The sequence below is a fragment of the Schistocerca piceifrons genome, chromosome 2 (assembly GCF_021461385.2).
Source record: "Schistocerca piceifrons isolate TAMUIC-IGC-003096 chromosome 2, iqSchPice1.1, whole genome shotgun sequence".
NCBI lineage: Eukaryota > Metazoa > Arthropoda > Insecta > Orthoptera > Acrididae > Schistocerca > Schistocerca piceifrons.
In genome coordinates, this window is record NC_060139.1 from 114,148,630 (window position 1) to 114,167,314 (window position 18,685).

Sequence of the window (18,685 nt, forward strand, 5' to 3'; positions counted from 1 at the left end):
TTTTATTATAACAAATCGTCAACTTACGACGGGTTTTTGAGTGTCCCTGGTGCTTAGAACCGGCATATATTCATATGGGCTTCAACTGAATGTTGCTATGGTGCCTCGTGTCTCTGCACTGAAGAGACATGGCGTCATGTGCCGTTCTCCCATCTCACTGGACTACGTTCAACAGCACGTAATATCTGACATGTTTAATATTTCTGTGCACGCTCAGAAAGACTCTCCAACATGAATTTTTCCACGCTGTGCCTTCAGAATCTGGGTAAGCTCAACGCTCATCGTTCGAGTGCACGATGTGCCGAAAGTTTTAGGGTGGTCTTCTACCGTAGCAGCTGTTACACCGGTGTATCGTAATTAATACAGAAAACTAATGCGACTGAAGCTATATAATAAGTATAACCGTTATAATGAACATATATCCTGTAAATTACCTTTCTGTGAGATAATTACAGAAATTTGGAAATTTGTACTGAGATCTTATGGGACCTAACTGCTAAGTTCATCGGTTCCTGATCTTACACACTACTTAATCTAAGTTAAACTAACTTGCCCTAAGGACAACACACACACCCATGCCTGAGGGAGGACTCTAACCACCGACGGGAGGAGCCGCACGAGCCGTGACAAGACGCCTCACACCGCTCGGATACCCCGCCCTGCGACAGTTACGACTGTGTGGTTTACGAGCCCTACTGACATTGGTATAAAACACTACCCGAACTACTTTACACATAAATGTATTTTAATTTCAAACTTTTTCATTAATTCCCCGCCTAAATGTGCTCAAATCACACCCAAGGCCTATCTTAACAAGAAATGCGACACTACTTCAACACGTACGTGTGCTCAGAGTGGAAGGGCATCAATCACATGATTTGCTGATGATGTTGCTTTCGTCTGAAAGTGAAGAATGGAATTAACAGTCTACTGAGCACAGAATATGAACTGGAATAAACAAAAGAAGGGCGAAACTACTGAGGAGCAGCAGCAATGAGATTATTGATAAAATTTACGTCAAAACTGGGGATGACATAACATAGGAAGTCAAGAAAGTCTGCTGTCTTGGAGTAATGCACGGGCCGCGCGGGATTAGCCGAGCGGTCTTAGGCGCTGCAGTCATGGACTGTGCGGCTGATCCCGGCGGAGGTTCGAGTCCTCCCTCGGGCATGGGTGTGTGTGTTTGTCCTTAGGATAATTTAGGTTAAGTGGTATGTAAGCTTAGGGACTGATGACCTTAGCAGTTAAGTCCCATAAGATTTCACACACAGTAATGCACGGCGGACAAAGTAAGGAAGACATAAGAAGCAGAGTAGCACAAGCAAGGAACACTCGTTGTCTAAAGATGTGTTCTCATATGAAACATAAACCTTCAGATTACTAAGAAGTTTCTCAGAATATACATCTAGAGGAATGTCACTTTGAAGAGTAGCGCCACAATCAATAAAAGTTATTTGGCCTGCAGTAATAATGTGTAACTTATTTTCTGAAGACTTCTCATCCAAGTCTCAGATCCTTTACACACAAATGGCTCATTACTATGGAAGCATCTTCACAATTTCTGCCTTATCGCCGAGGGTATGTTCTGCAATTGTTTTGGTTACAACAGTAACGGGATATCAGAGATCGAATCTCGAGGAGGGGCTGGCAGGTAGCTTACACATCCAGAAAACGTAGAAGTGTGTTTGGGTCAGTTTGAGGTTCCAGCGACACAAGTCGCCGCTTGGAGTTTGAAGCTGCGAGGGGCGCCATACGTGCACAAGAGTTGCGAGTCGACTGGATTTGTGTACAGTACGTATCACAGTTAGTAGAGGAAACTGACACGGGTGAAAACGTGCGAGGAAATAGGGTGAGTGGTAATGGGGAGAGGGGGGGGGGTCGAGAGAAGTGGAGGAGACACCCCATGATAAGTCGCTTGTGGGGGAAGGCCGTAATGGAGATTACTCATCCGAGGCGCGGTAAGCGTGCGCGGTATGTGTACCTACGAGTGTAACAAAGACGTGTCACGCAGAAAGTCACTCACCTCCCCTAACTCTATATCTAAGCTAGCTCTTTCAGACGGGCCGTCACTCAAGTCTTTTAAAACACTATACATGCATTGTCATCTACATACATACTATGTGAGCCACCGTATGGAGTATGGCGGAGGGTTCCCTGTACCAGTACTAGCCATTTCCTTTCCTATTCTACTCGTAATGGAGCGAGAGCAAAATGACTGTCTATTTGCCTCAGTACGAGCCATAATTTCTCTTATTTTGTCTTCGCGGCCATTAAGCGAAATGTACATTGATGGCAGTAGACTTGTTATGCACTCAGCTGCAAATGTCTGTTTGACATCTACATTTACATCTACATCCATACTTTGCAAGCCAAATGACGGTGTTTGGCGGAGGGTACTTTGAGTACCTCTATCGGTTCTCCCTTCTGTTCCAGTCTCGTATTGTTCGTGGAAAGAAAGATTGTCGATATTCCACTGTGATGGCTCTAATCTCTCTGATTTTATCCTCATGGCCTCTTCGCGAGATATACGTAGGAGGGAGCAATATACTGCTTGACTCCTCGGTGGTCGCGCGGAATTTGCCGAGCGGTCCAAGGCGCTGCAGTCATAGACTATGCGGCTGGTCTCGGCGGAGGTTCGAGTCCTCCCTCGGGCATTAGTGTGTATGTTTGTCCTTAGGATAATTTAGGTTAAGTATTGTGAAGCTTAGGGATTGATGACCTTAGCAGTTAAGACCCATAAGATTTCACACACGAACACACACATTTGACTCCTCGGTGAAGATATGTTCTCGAAGCTTCAACAAAAGCCCGTACCGAGCTACTGAGCGTCTCTCCTGCAGAGTCTTCCACTGGAGTTTATCTATCATCTCCGTAACGCTTTCGCGATTACTAAATGATCCTGTAACGAAGCGCGCTGCTCTCCGTTGGATCTTCTTTATCTCTTCTGTCAACCCTATCTGGTACGGATCCCACACCGGTGAGTAGTATTCAAGCAGTGGGCGAACAAGTGTACTGTAACCTACTTCCTTTGTTTTCGGAGTGCATTTCCTTAGGATTTTTCCAATGAATCTCAGTCTGGCATCCGCTTTACTGACGATCAACTTTATATGATCATTCCATTTTAAATCACTCCTAATGCGTGCTCCCAGATAATTTGTGGAATTAACTGCTTCCAGTTGCTGACCTGCTATATTGTAGATAAATGATAAAGGATCTTTCTTTCTATGTATTCGCAGCACATTACACTTGTCTACATTGAAATTCAATTGCCATTCCATGCACCATGCGTCGATTCGTTGCAGATCCTCCTGCATTTCAGTACAATTTTCTATTGTTACAAGCTCTCGATATACTACAGCATCATCCGCAAAAATCCTCAGTGAACTTGTGATATTATCCACAAGGTCATTTATATATATTGTGAATAGTAACGGTCCTACGACACATCTCCGCGGCACACCTGAAATCACTCTTACTTCGGAAGACTTCTCTCCATTGAGAATGACATGCTGCGTTCCGTTATCTAGGAACTCTTCAATCCAATCACACAATTGGTCTGATAGTCCATATGCTCTTACTTTGTTCATTAAACGACTGTGGGGAACTGTATCAAACGGCATCTACCTGGGAACTCGTGTCTATGGCCCTCTGAGTCTCGTAAAGGAATAGCACAAGCTGGGTTTCACACGGTTGTCTTTTTCGAAACCCATGCTGATTCCTACAGAGTAGATTTCTAGTCTCCAGAAAAGTCATTATACTCGAACATAATGCGTGTTCCACAATTCTACAACTGATCGACGTTAGAGATATAGGTCTATAGCTCTGCACATCTGTTCGACGCCCCTTCTTGAAAACGGGGATGACCTGTGGCCTTTTCCAATCCTTTGGAACGCTACGCTCTTCTAGAGACCTACGGTACACGACTGCAAGAAGGCGGGCAAGTTCCTTCGCGTACTCTGTGTAAAATCTCTGTTTCACGAAATCCTTCCAGGCATTCTCATCTGAGATCACGAAACATTTCTGTAACGTTCGCGTGTTGATCGAATCTATCGGCAGCAAATCTGGCAGCATGCTTTTGATTCGCTTCCATGTTACCCTTTTATCCGACCTGGTGGGAGGTCCCCAGTAATGGAAAACAAACCAGATCATTACAATACATGCATCACTACATGAAATTAAATCCTTGACAATATACAAGTGTTACAAAGCAGTAAATCCCAGGAAAGATACTGTCAGATGATGAAGTAACAAGACAGTCACGGAAGAAAATCGGAACACCAAAAAATAATTAATGTGGAGGAATAAAAATTCGGGAGTACATTTATATAACATATTTAAGAGATTAACACTGCAAGATCACAGGTTAATGTAAGCGCGAGATAAGCCATTGTAAATGTGAAATGCTGGTACATTAATAACCAGTATAATCCCCGGAATGTTGAATGCAAGCATACAAACGTGCATGCATTGTTTTGTTCAGGTGCCGGATGTCAGATGTGGGATAGAGTTCAATGTGTGTTGCACTTGGTCGGTCAATAAAGGGACAGTTACTGCTGTTTTTGGATGACGCTGGAGTTGTCATCCGTTGATGTCGCACATGTGCTCGATTGCAGACAGATCTGCTAATGGAGTAGGCCAGGCTAACATGTTGACGCTCTGTAGAGCATGTTGGGTTGCAACAGCGCTACCGTGTTCGAAAACATCTCCTGGAATGCTGTTCATGAATGTCAGCACAGCCGGCCGGAGTGGCCAAGCGGTTCTGGGTGCTACAGTCTGGAACCGCGCAACCGCTACGGTCGCAGATTCGAATCCTGCCACGGGCATGGATGTGTGTGATGTCCTTAGGTTAGTTAGGTTTAAGTAGTTCTAAGTTCTAGGGTACTGATGACCTCAGAAGTTGAGTCCCATAGTGCTCAGAGCCATTTGAACCGTATTATTAAGATAGGCCTTAGGTGAAATTTGAGTACATTTAGGCGGAGAATTAGTTTTATACCAATGTCAGTAGGGCTCGTAAATAACACAGTCGTAATTGTCTCCGCGCGGGGTACCCGGGCATCTTGTCACGGCTCGTGCGGCTCCTCCCGTCGGTGGTTCGAGTCCTCCCTCGGTCATGGGTGTTGTGTTGTCCTTAGGGTAAGTTAGTTTAACTTAGATTAAGTAGTGTGTAAGATTAGAAAAGATACAAAAATTGAGGTTAAAGCGATAGCACTATTATAAAAAGCTAATTCTTCAAAAAATTAAAAATAGTATCTAGCCCTTGTCCATAATGCTACTGATAAAGAGCGAGTAACTTAGAAGTAGATATCCTCTAAATAGTGAAGCAGTTTAAATAACTTAATGAAAGCAAGTCTTTAGTCCAGACTTTATACCGATTAGGTTCTTTTCAGAATATGCTAATGCAGTAGTTCCACACGTAACAATCATATACAACCGCTCGATCGATGAAAGACGCGTACCAGAGGCCTGCAAAGTTGCATAGATCACACAAATATTCAAGAAAGGTAATAGGAGTAATCCTCTAAATTACAGGCCCACATCATTAATGTCGATATGCCTCGGGATTTTGGAACATATATTGTGTTCGAACATTATGAATTACCTCGAAGAGAAAGGTCTGTTGACATACAGTCAACACAGACTCCATTCTTGTGAACCACAGCTACCTCTTTACTCACACAAAGTGTTGAGTGCTATTGACAAGGAATTTCAAATTGATTCTGTATTTCTAGATTTCCAGAAGACTTTTGACACTGTACCTCACAAGCGGCTTGTAATCAAATTGTGTGCTTATAGAATATCGTGTCAGTTATGAGCCTGGATTCATGATTTACTGTCACATTTCACACTAACTGACGAAAATTAGTCTAGTAAATCGGAAGTTATTTCTGGTGTTTCCGTAGGTAGTGCTATAGGCCCACTACTGTTCGCCGGCCGTGGTGGCCGAGCGGTTCTAGGCGCTACAGTCTGGAACCGCGCGACCGCTACGGTCGCAGGTTCGAATCCTGCCTCGGGCATGGATGTGTGTGATGTCCTCAGGTTAGTTAGGTTTAACTAGTTGTAAGTTATAGGGGACTGATGACCTCAGCAGTTAAGTCCCATAATGCTCAGAGCCAATGCCAGCACAACAGGTGAATCACCAGACTAACTTACAAATTTGCTGTCATGGTGTGTGGGATAACCGCGAGAGTGCTCCTGATGCCACTCGAAATCACGTACCAGACCATAACTCCAGGTGTAAGTCCAGTGTGTGTAGCACGCAGACACAATGGTTGCAGGTCCTCAACTGGCTTCCTCCTAACCAACACACGGCCATCACTGGCACCTAGGTAGAACTAGCTTTCATCAGAAAACACAACAGACTTCCACCCTGCCCTCCAATAAGCTCTCGCTTGAATCCACTGAAGTCGCAAACGGCGGTGCTTTTGGGGTATTGGAATACACGCTAAAGTTCATCTAGCTTGGAGTTGTCCCTGAAGTAACCTGAAAGGGTCCTGTAGCCACCTTAGTGTGGTAGCCCGTTTTCACTACCATTTCTCTTTCTTTTCCTTGTTTCTCATTTCTCGTAGCTCTCGTAGTGGTGTGATTGAATCAATGTGGTTATGTGTCACGTTGCTAGACGGTGGCGTAGTCTGCTGCAGAAAGTCTGCGATAGTCGTACAGATTCAGCAGCAGTTGTACAGTATAGCCAACTCTCGTAGTGGTCAAGTAGGCAAAGAGGTCTGCGCTACTTGTGTGTAATCCACCTGCGTTAGGTTGGTGGCGGAAATGTCATCTTTGGGTTTTCCGGGCCATGCGGAGCGTGGAAGAGGCTGGAGAAGAAAAGGGGAGGCAGTCTGCCGTCGGTACGGGAAGCGTCCACAGCTGTGCTCCAGTCGGAGAAGGGTGAGTTAGGCTGAGCGCGTGGCGCGTTGTTACTTGGCGAGAGGAGAGCTGTTAGCTTTTGGTCTCGCCTTTTAACCCTGAAAGATTGCTTTGCCTTGTCGCAGCAAGGAATGCAAAACTTTGGCAGATTTTTCCTTTAGTAAATTTCTGTAGCAGACTTGGATCCGCCGGAAGAGCGCCACACAAAGGTGTCGATAAGAAGTGAGCACTCGCTTGTGTATGAATATCTGTTTGCCTTCAGCTGTGCCTGTATACGCTTTTATTTTTCTAAATATTAGTAGCTTTGCCTTCTCGTAAATTTTCCTTGCTTTATGTACCTTTCGTCCGTGGGGAACCAACCACGTGGTTGAACATTAGAGTTGTTGGGCTACCGTCATCACTAACTGTCCGATCCCATGTTTGTTTTAAAGAATGTTAACTGTTCATGATTGTGTGATGTGATATTGTTGCAACTTGGCCACGATACTTAGAAATTGCGTCCCCACAAATCATGCGGGCACGCGGGTGTACTGCGAAATGTATACTGTTTCACGAGTTATCAGGTAACAGCAGTTGTATGAATGATTCACACCAATGATTTTAGGTGTAGATGATAACGGTGAATGTATCGATGCTTTTCTTCAATGTTTCAGGAATTAATGTTAGCAGGAATTGTGTCCATGCCTCACATCCATATCTTAGGAATAAATGATTTTATCCACAATTTTCTCTTGTATTCCGAGGTTACGTTTTTGCACCTAAGCCACTCACCTCATAGCTTTCCCGTTAGCACATCCAACGCGTTTCCTTACGCACAGGTCCAGTAATTAGTTTTTCCTTTTATTTTAAAAAAATGTTTTAGATTAAGTCTTATTTTCAGGTGTGTTGCTGGGAGCTGATCTTCTGCACAGTGTTCATACATGTTCTATTTTATTTTAAATGTTTGATTCTCGTGAACAGTGCACGGGCAATACCATCAATTACATCGCGCCCCCTATGAGCGACATCACAACGTATGCATTTTTATGAGTTTTGGTCTGTGATCAAATTAATTTATTTTCCTATTCGGCCAAACCTTTAATTAGTTGTATAGGTAGAATCTGTGGCGACCCTAATCTTCTGACGTTAATTTCACAATCAATAAGCATTTCCATTCCCAGTAATAACGTAATAACCCGTAGAAACAGGTTAGTTATAATTCCACTGATAACAGTTAGTTATGTCACTGTGGTACCAACTGCTGATCAAACTGCTGCTGCAGATGCAGCACGGTGCGGCGGAGCTACAAATTGAACACGATGGTCTTTCCTTTCGGTGGTCCCACGTGACCGTCCGGAGACCGGTCTTGTTGCGGCCTTAAACTCTCGTGACCACCGCTGCCAGCAATCATGTACAGCAGCAGCTATATTTCTGAGAAGTCTTTCTGTAGTGTCGCAGAAGGAACATCCAGCATCTCACAGTCCTGTTACATGACCTCGTTCAAACTCAGTGACTTGTTGATTTTGGCGTCTTTGTCGACACTAGTGATGAACATCAGCTCACCACTTCCAGTCTCAAAGGCAAGTAACGCTCATGACCGTTACAGCGTGTATTTAAAGCAAACCTGATTTACATCCTCATAGTGGTGCTACTAGCGTCTCTTTTATGCGACTGGTGCGTAATTTGATTAGGCAAGATGTTTCGGATGTAGAAACACGCCTATCAATTTTAGTTCATGTCCACAACTCCTTCTTGGTATTGCGATTTTTTCCCGTCAGTGCATTTCTTTTTGGGTCATACTGAGCCGAACTCTACATATGTAACAACTGCTATTTGTTATTGCTACTGCGGAACTATTGAAACAAGCAGAAACGTAAAATCTATGAACGCTACAAATAATTCAATACCTTCTCTTGCTTACATTACAGGTAATGTAACTGATGATGATAAACAGAAGGCCGAAATTTTAGACCTAGCCTTCAAAACTCTTTTACGGTAGAGGACTGCAGCACCATTCCCCCTTTCAATTATCGAACAAACGAAAGGATGGCTGACATATTGTTTAGTGTATCTGGGATTGTAAAACAGTTAAAATCCTTAGACGCCAGTAAGGTATCTGGCCCAGACGGTATCCCCGTAAGATTTTATGTTGACTATTCTGCAAATATAGCAACATTCTTATCCATCATCTATCAGAGATAACTGGAACAGCGGAAAGTTCCACGGGACTGGAAGAAGGCCCAGGTCATAGCAATCTATAAAAAGGGTAGAAAATCGGATGCACATAATTACTGGCCAATTTCACTGACATCGATTTGTTGTAGAATCATGGAACATATTTTGTGTTCAGACATAATGATCTTTCTAGGCTCTGAGAGGCTCATCTGCAGAAACCAGCACGGTTTTTGGAAACAGCGGTCATGCGAGACACAGCTGGCCCTCTTTGTGCATGATATACAACATGCTCTAGATACCGGCTCCCAGGTAGGTGCCATATTTCTCAACAGTTCCACACTGTCGCTTGCTACAAAAATAGTGCGCTTACGGTCTATCCGATGACATATGCGGTTGGATAGAAAGTTTTCTAACAGACAGGAAGCAGTATGTCGTCCTGAAGGGGGTCACTTCAACAGAAACTAGCGTAACTTGAGGTGTGCCCCAGGGAGCGTAATAGGTCCTCTGCTTTGTACGATTTACCTAAACGATCTGGTTGATGGTACTGACAACGGCCTTAGGCTGTTTGCCGATGATGCTGTAGTCTACAGGAATTCAGTATCACGCGAAAGTTGTGAACAAATCAATGAGGATTTGCAGAAAATAAATGCGTCGTGTAATGACTGGCAGTTATCTCTCAATTTTAGTAAGTGTAACCAACTGCGTATAACAAGACGAAAATCCCCATTAATGTACGAGTACAAAATAAATACCCAGTCTTTGGAAGCGGTAACGTCCGTCAGGTATCTGGGTGAGACTATTCGAAATGATCTCAAATCGAATGATCAGATTACACAAGTAACGGGTAAGGCAAACTCTAGATTGCGGTTTATTGGTAGAATCCTGAAGCGATGCAGTCCTTCAACAAAGGAAATAGCTTACAATACGTTAGTTCGTCCAGTCTTGGAGTATTCTTCGTCTGTGTGGGACCCTTACCAGTTGGGTCTGATTCAAGAGATTGAGAAGGTCCAAAGATGAGCGGCAAGATTCGTGAGTGGTACATTTAGCCATCGCCAGAGCGTTACAAATCTCATAGAAAGTTTGAAGTGGGACACACTTGCAGATAGACGGGGCGCTAAACAGGAGGGGCTGCTCACTAAATTCCGAAATCCGATCTTCACCGAGGATGTAGAGCATATATTACTACCAGAACTTTCAAATCGGGCAATGATCACCATTCAGAGATAAGGGAAATAAGAGCTCGTACTGAGGCGTTCAGACAGTCGTTTTTCCCTCGCGCAATCCGCTAGTGGAACAGAGGGGGGGAATATGACTTTGGCGCGAATTGTGCCCTCCGCCACACACCGCTTGGTGACTAGCGGAGTATTTATGTAGATGTAGATGAGTCACGAACAGCTCTTGCAATAGTAGACAAAGTCTCATTTTATGAGTAAGAAAAAATCATATTGACCCAAAAAGATTGGCAATATTAAAAAGGGAAGAGTGGGTAATTGCGTCAACTGATCGAAGTAGTGACCACCTTAGTAAAAGTTCGACCAACATTTAACAGGAGTAGTGTTATTCCAGATATTCTGTAAGAGTTTTTCGTAACTGTTCTCAGTATTATTCGGAAAGCAACGCGGCAGACGAAATATTTTCTTCGAATTTCGGCGAAGACGGCATTAGTTGCTTCATTTAATTGCAGATTTGGCACGTATTTCGGCACATCTCCTCTTTTCGGACACGAAATAGCTGAGGTCACTGGCGTTACGTCAGCGTCCGTTGGGACACGCCGCGGCCGTGGTGCGCGGCAGCCCGCAGTTGGCTAAGCCCCTCATAAGGCGAGGCAGATGCTACGTAATTCGCAGCTACGCGTCCGTTGGGCAACCCGGTTGTCACCCACGCACCACACGCCAGCCAGCAACTCGGCAATCACACGGTTCGTGCTGTTTACATCACACCCACTGCAAACTATGCTGTCTTCCAGATGTCTAAAGACACCTCACTTGTGAATAATTGTCACCTCTTGCACCGTTTGGGACACATTACTAAAATATGCGATTCTTTCCACATTATTCTTTAACATAAAATGTAGATTTAAGTGTTAGGAAGTCTTTCCTTAAGGTATTTGTCGGGAGTGTAGCTATGCATGGAAGTGAAACATGGACGATAAACAGTTTACACAAGAAGAGAATTGAAGCTTTTGAAGTGTGGTACTATAGAAGAATGCTGAAGATTAGATGGATCACGTACCTAATGAGGAGATGCTGAACAGAATTGGGAAGACAAGAAATTTATGTCACCCTGTAAGTTAGCTTGCGTCATGGTCATCATGTGCAAGTTGCGGAAAAAATTGGCGTTATGTGTAAGTTGCGTGAAGCTCACTTTGAATAAGAAAATGCTATCTGACACTGAAATCAGCGTAAAAGATTGGATCGCCACCAACTCTAGCCACACGACAAATAAAGGGTTCGCCTGAGTCGGAAAATTAATTTAATCATAAGAAAAAAGATTCATAAGATAACATTCATTGTACTATCACTCGTAAAGAATGGGATGTAATTACTAGTTTGGTCCAAGCATTGTTCACGTGAATCAAATATTAAAATAAAGTAAATAATGCGTCAACACTGTGCACATAAGAGCAGCTTGCAGCAGCACTCCTGAATACAACATCTATTCTAAAGAATTTGTTTTAAATAAAAAGGGAACACTAATTATTGAACCTGTGCGCATGGAAATGCTATGGATGGGCTAAGAAGGAAGTTACAAGATAAATGGCGTAGGTAATAGAAACGTAACATTGGTACACAGGGTAAGATTGGTGGCAAAATTATTCATTCCTTAAAACATTGACGCATGCCAGAGAGTTCTGCAAATAAAATGATAATTAAAGGGGACTACAGGACCCTTTCAACAGATTGACGAAAAGAAGGGATCGGTTGATAGGACATATTCTGAAACATCAGTGGATCACCAATTTAATATTGGAGGGAAGTGTGGAGGGGTAGAAATCACAGAGGGGGATCGAGAGATGAACACAGTAAGCAGAATTGGAAGAATGCAAGTTGCAGTAGTTATTCAGAGTCAAAGAGGCTCGCAGAGGATAGAGTAGCATGGAGAGTTGCATCAACAATTTTTTTTAAAGCTTCTCGATGTGTAGAAATATGTAACTACACAGACGGTGTACCACACTTAGCAGCTCAGACTGACTCCGGTGGAAGACAATGAGATGAAAAATATCTTTTATCTTGTAATACATCACACATAAATCTTTCTTATAAACAATGCTGCACAGCTTAAATATACACTGAGGTGAAAAAAAGCTAATGGGCTAGCGATATGCACATATACAGATGGCCGGATGGCGGTAGTATAGAGTACACAGGGTATGAAAGGGCACTGTACTGGTGGAGTTATCTTTTTGATTCAAGTGACTCATATGAAAAGGTTTCAGACGTTATTATGGTAGCAGGATGGGGGTTAACAGACTTTGAAAGCGTAGACGTATGGGACGTTTCATTTGTAAGGTGAACATGTCATTTTGATTTTTGCATGCTGTCGATGTGTACGACAGAGAAGCAAGTTGCATTATTCTTAAACAATCTTTGGTCTAGCAGCACAGTCTTTGCCTCTGCACAGTCTGATACATTCTCAGTTGAAGTGTGGTAGGCTATGGACGTATTCACTAGTGCTGTGTTGACTTGTGATTGTGTCTGTTAGATGAAGAAAGATTTATTGTAAAGGACAGCAGGGATGAATATGAAGTGCTTATATACACTCCTGGAAATTGAAATAAGAACACCGTGAATTCATTGTCCCAGGAAGGGGAAACTTTATTGACACATTCCTGGGGTCAGATACATCACATGATCACACTGACAGAACCACAGGCACATAGACACAGGCAACAGAGCATGCACAATGTCGGCACTAGTACAGTGTATATCCACCTTTCGCAGCAATGCAGGCTGCTATTCTCCCATGGAGACGATCGTAGAGATGCTGGATGTAGGGTAGTCCTGTGGAACGGCTTGCCATGCCATTTCCACCTGGCGCCTCAGTTGGACCAGCGTTCGTGCTGGACGTGCAGACCGCGTGAGACGACGCTTCATCCAGTCCCAAACATGCTCAATGGGGGACAGATCCGGAGATCTTGCTGGCCAGGGTAGTTGACTTACACCTTCTAGAGCACGTTGGGTGGTACGGGATACATGCGGACGTGCATTGTCCTGTTGGAACAGCAAGTTCCCTTGCCGGTCTAGGAATGGTAGAACGATGGGTTCGATGACGGTTTGGATGTACCGTGCACTATTCAGTGTCCCCTCGACGATCACCAGTGGTGTACGGCCAGTGTAGGAGATCGCTCCCCACACCATGATGCCGGGTGTTGGCCCTGTGTGCGTCGGTCGTATGCAGTCCTGATTGTGGCGCTCACCTGCACGGCGCCAAACACGCATACGACCACCATTGGCACCAAGGCAGAAGCGACTCTCATCGCTGAAGACGACACGTCTCCATTCGTCCCTCCATTCACGCCTGTCGCGACACCACTGGAGGCGGGCTGCACGATGTTGGGGCGTGAGCGGAAGACGGCCTAACGGTGTGCGGGACCGTAGCCCAGCTTCATGGAGACGGTTGCGAATGGTCCTCGCCGATACCCCAGGAGCAACAGTGTCCCTAATTTGCTGGGAAGTGGCGGTGCGGTCCCCTACGGCACTGCGTAGGATCCTACGGTCTTGGCGTGCATCCATGCGTCGCTGCGGTCCGGTCCCAGGTCGACGGGCACGTGCACCTTCCGCCGACCACTGGCGACAACATCGATGTGCTGTGGAGACCTCACGCCCCACGTGTTGAGCAATTCGGCGGTACGTCCACCCGGCCTCCCGCATGCCCACTATACGCCCTCGCTCAAAGTCCGTCAACTGCACATACGGTTGACGTCCACGCTGTCGCGGCATGCTACCAGTGTTAAAGACTGCGATGGAGCTCCGTATGCCACGGCAAGCTGGCTGACACTGACGGCGGCGGTGCACAAATGCTGCGCAGCTAGCGCCATTCGACGGCCAACACCGCGGTTCCTGGTGTGTCCGCTGTGCCGTGCGTGTGATCATTGCTTGTACAGCCCTCTCGCAGTGTCCGGAGCAAGTATGGTGGGTCGGACACACCGGTGTCAATGTGTTCTTTTTCCCATTTCCAGGAGTGTATATCGTAAGGCGAAAAGGATATAAATTTTGAATAATGTTATTATTTTTGAAGAGAAGAAGTCTGAGGTAAGACTGCAGCACTGCGCAGTCAGGAATGATTGTTGTCAGCTAGTGACCTTGCCCAGAGCTGAAAGAAAGATCATTCCACTTCCCTGAATCAACTGATTAAGCTGTTTGGTTTTAACAGAAATTCTCTGTAAACACTGTACTCTTTCAAATTCATTGTTATGTGTGAGGATCAAGCGAAATTTTACTCTCTCCTTTTGAATACATACTTCATTCGAAAATCGTTGTCTTGCAATACCATTTCATAAGTTTGTCGTTACGCATTACCACGTTGCACCATGTGGTAGGCAACAAATTGAATATAATTTGGAACTTTTATTTAGAAATAGAAATCTAGCTTAGCCATTGCCTGCTTGCTGTTTGCTGTTGTGCTTTCGAGAAATCTGCAACAATGCTGTAAGATGCGAGGTAAGTGGAAATTTTGATTAGGGCCAAATAATGGTTTTACTTCAATCGTGCGTTTAATAGAAAGACACGTTGTATTCAGACCAGTTAGAGTTCATTTCAAACAATGTTCTGTTTAGTCAAAGGTTAGTGTACGAACTTATCTACATCTACGTCTACATATGTACTCAGCTAGCCACCAAGCGGTGTGTGGCGGAAGGCACAATTCAGGCGAAAGTCGTATTTCCCCCCCGCCCTCTGTTCCACTCGCGGATAGCGAAAGGGAAAAAAAGACTGTCTGAACGCCTCAGTACGAGCTCTAATTTCCCTTATCTTTGAATGGTGACCATTGCGCGATTTGAAAGTTGGTGGTAATAATATATGCTCTACATCCTCGGCGAAGATCAGATTTCGGAATTTAGGGAGCAGCCCCTTCCGCTTAGTGCGTCGTCTATAAGCACGTGTGTTCCACTTCAAATTTTCTATGAGATCTATGAGATTTTTAACGCTCCCGTGAGGGTAAATGCACCAGTCACGAATCTTGCCGCTCTTCTTTGGACCTTCTCAATCTCTTGAATGAGACCCAACAGGTAAGGGTCCCATACGACGAACACTCTAAGACTGGACGAACTAACGTACTGTAAGGTATTTCCTTTGTTGGAGGACTGCATCGCTTCAGGATTCTACCAATAAACTACAATCTAGAGTCCGCCTTGCCCGTTACTTGTGTAATCTGATCATTCGATTTGAGATCATTTCGAATAGTCACACCCAGATACTTGACGGACGTTACCGCTACCAAAGACTGGGCATTTATTTTGTACTCTTACGTTAATGGGGATTTTCGCCTTGTTATACTTACGTTGGATAATTGTTTGGGGGTACATAGTTTTGGTAATACGTCCGCTTTTTATAGAGTGGAAGGTAAAGTTGGGCTAAGTTTAATACAGAAACATACAGGGTGACGGGCGGGGGGTGGGTTACTGCGCATTTCGGAAATCGTTGAGGATTTCAATATTCCCAAATCCATAGTATCAAGAGCGTGCCGAGAATACCAAATTTCAGGTATAACCTCTCACCACAGGCGATGCAGTCGCCGACGACCTTCACTTAACGACCGAGAGCAGCGGCGTTTGCCTAAAGTTGTCAGTGCTAACAGACAAGCAACACTGCGTTATATAACTGCAGTAATCAATGTGAGACGCACGACGAACATAGCCGTTAGGACACTGCGCCCAAGTATGACGTTAAAGGCTATGGCAGCAGACGACTGATACGAATGCTTTTGCTAGTAGCACGTCATCGCCTGCAGCGCCTCTCCTGGGATCGCAACCATATTGGTTGGACCTTAGACGACTGGAAAACTGTGGGCTGGTGAGATGAGTGCCGATTTCAGTTGGTAAGAGCTGATGGAAGCGTTCGGGAGTGGCACAGAGCCCCCAAGATGCCGTGTGACCAGGTTTTCAATATGGCACTGATGAAGCTGGTAGTGGCCCCATAACGGTATGAGCTGTGTTTACATGGATGGACTGGGTTCTCTCGTCCAACTGAACCGATCACTGACTAGAAATGGTTACTTGGAGACCGTTTGCAGCCATTCACAGACTTGACGTTCCCAAACAACGATAGAATTTTCATGGATGACAATGCGCCATGTCAGGTCATTCTGAATAATTAGAGCGAATGATTTGGCCGTCCAGATTGCCCGATATGAGTCCCATCGAACATTTATGGGCTCCTGCACAGAGTGCTGCACTGGCAATTACGGACGGCTACGGAGGCAGCATGGCCTAGTGTGTGTGTGCTAGGGACTTCCAACGACTTCTTCAGTCCTTGCCACGTCGCGTTGCTGCACTATTTCGGGCTAAAGGAGGTCTGACACGATATTAGGAGGTATACGGCTCCCATCCTAGATCCATCCTACCTCAGCCTCCAGCTCTTGTAACATCTTTGTGACATTGCAATGAATTATAATTTCCTTTTTCTATGAACGGTGGATAAAAGTAATCAGATAATAACTTCACAGCAGGATAGACTATGTGGAACCAAACAGAAGTTTCCAGATAACCATAGGCCAGAAAATACATCGTTGTTGAATTATGGCAACAAAACGACAGCCAATCAGCAACGGCAGCGTAAAAGGTTGTCCGGTAAAAGAACGTATTAACGTGTTTGTGTGTGCCTAGCAGTGCAGCTGCCTCCGATTAAGCTGCTTCTGAAATGTGCTGTGTCAGATCAGCTTCGTAGCGATGTTAGAGACAGCAATTTCGAGAATTAGCTGTGAAAACTATTCATTAAGAAAGAGTGTTTCAAAACCCGGTCCCTGTTTCTTTGACCGTTGCTTTAGTTCACACTTACCGATCTACTGTACATGCGCCGGCCAGTGTGGCCGAGCGATTCTAGGCGCTTCAGTCTGGAACCGCGCGTCCACTATGGTCGCAGCTTCGAATCCTGCCTCGGGCACGGGTGTGTGTGATGTTCTTAGGTTAGTTAGGTTTAACTAGTTCTAAGTTCTAGGGGACTGATGACCTCGGATGTTAAGTCCCATAGTGCTCAGAGCCATTTGAATCATTTTTTACTGTACATGCTGGAACAATGTTCATTCATGCCTTCTCTGTGGCAACGGCCTTGCCGCAGTGGATACACCGTTTCCGTGAGATCACCGAAGTTAAGCGCTGTCGGGCGTGGCCGGCACTTGGTTGGGTGACCATCCAGCTGCCATGCGCTGTTGCCACTTTTAGGGGTGCACTTAGCCTCGTGATGCCACTTGAGGAGCTACTCGACCGAATAGTAGCGGCTCCGGTCAAAGAAAACCATCACAACGACCGAGAGAGTGGTGTGCTGACCACACGCCCCGTCTATCCGCATCCTCAACTGAGGATGACACGGCGGTCGGGTGGTCCTGATGGGTCACTCGTGGCCTGAAGACGGAGTGCATGCCCTCTGTAGATTAGCAAAAATTACGATGTGTCTTTTAGAGTTCATTGTTAATCACATTGCACCTCACAGTACATCATGACGAGTACCATTCTATACTGCTGTTTCTGCAAAAGAGCTTATTTTCTTAACAAATTAATGACGTTGTGGTACTATTAGCGCAGCTGATGTAATGGCCAAGCTTTTCCCAGCAAACTTTACAGAAGATTCGTGGATAACGTTACCAGTCACGGACAGGAATTTAAAGTTTTGCTAGTCGTGACTATTCAGCTGAATTCATTATCTTCAGCTAATTGAATCAGTAATTGTGCTCTTTAGCATAACAGGTTCTAGGCTTGGGTAAGTAAGTGTAAATGCACACACTTCCTGAGCGCTGCCTATCGTTTCTGATCGCAGCTCCACAACGATGCGTTTATAACCTATGGTTGTTCTGCTCGGTGCGACAAGACAACCCTGACGCTCCTCTGACGTGATCAGTGTGTGCTACAGGGATGTCAAAAAAGTTGCTAGTCGTCAAACTAGTGCAATTGCGACTGCTGGCAAATAAAACATAATCCAACTATGCAGCACGACGTGTACATCGATACTGCGCAAGCCACCATACGATGTGAGGCGGAGGGTACTTTGTGTACCAGTGTCCCTTTCCCCTTTCCCCGTTCCAGTCACGTATGGTTCGCGGGACAGACGACTGCAGGTAAGCATACGAGCAAGCTCGAATCACTCCAGTTTTAACTTCGTGGTCTTTTCGCGAGATAACCATCATAGGAAAAAATATAGTGACTGGAGGAAGCAATATAACGATTGACTCTTCTAGAAACCCAAGTTAGCGGAATTTTAACAGAAGACCATTCTGTGATGCAGACCCCTCTCTTGCAGCGTCTGCCACTGTAATTGGCTGAGCATCTCGGCGAGGCTTTCACGTTCACTAAATCAATGCGAACAAGAGGTGACCGAGACGTGTTACCAATGGCACACCGTACCATCACTCCGGGTGATACGCCAGTATGGCGATGACGAATACACGCTTCCACTGTGCGTTCACCGCGATGTCGCCAAACACTGATGCGACCATCATGATGCTGTAAACAGAACCTGGA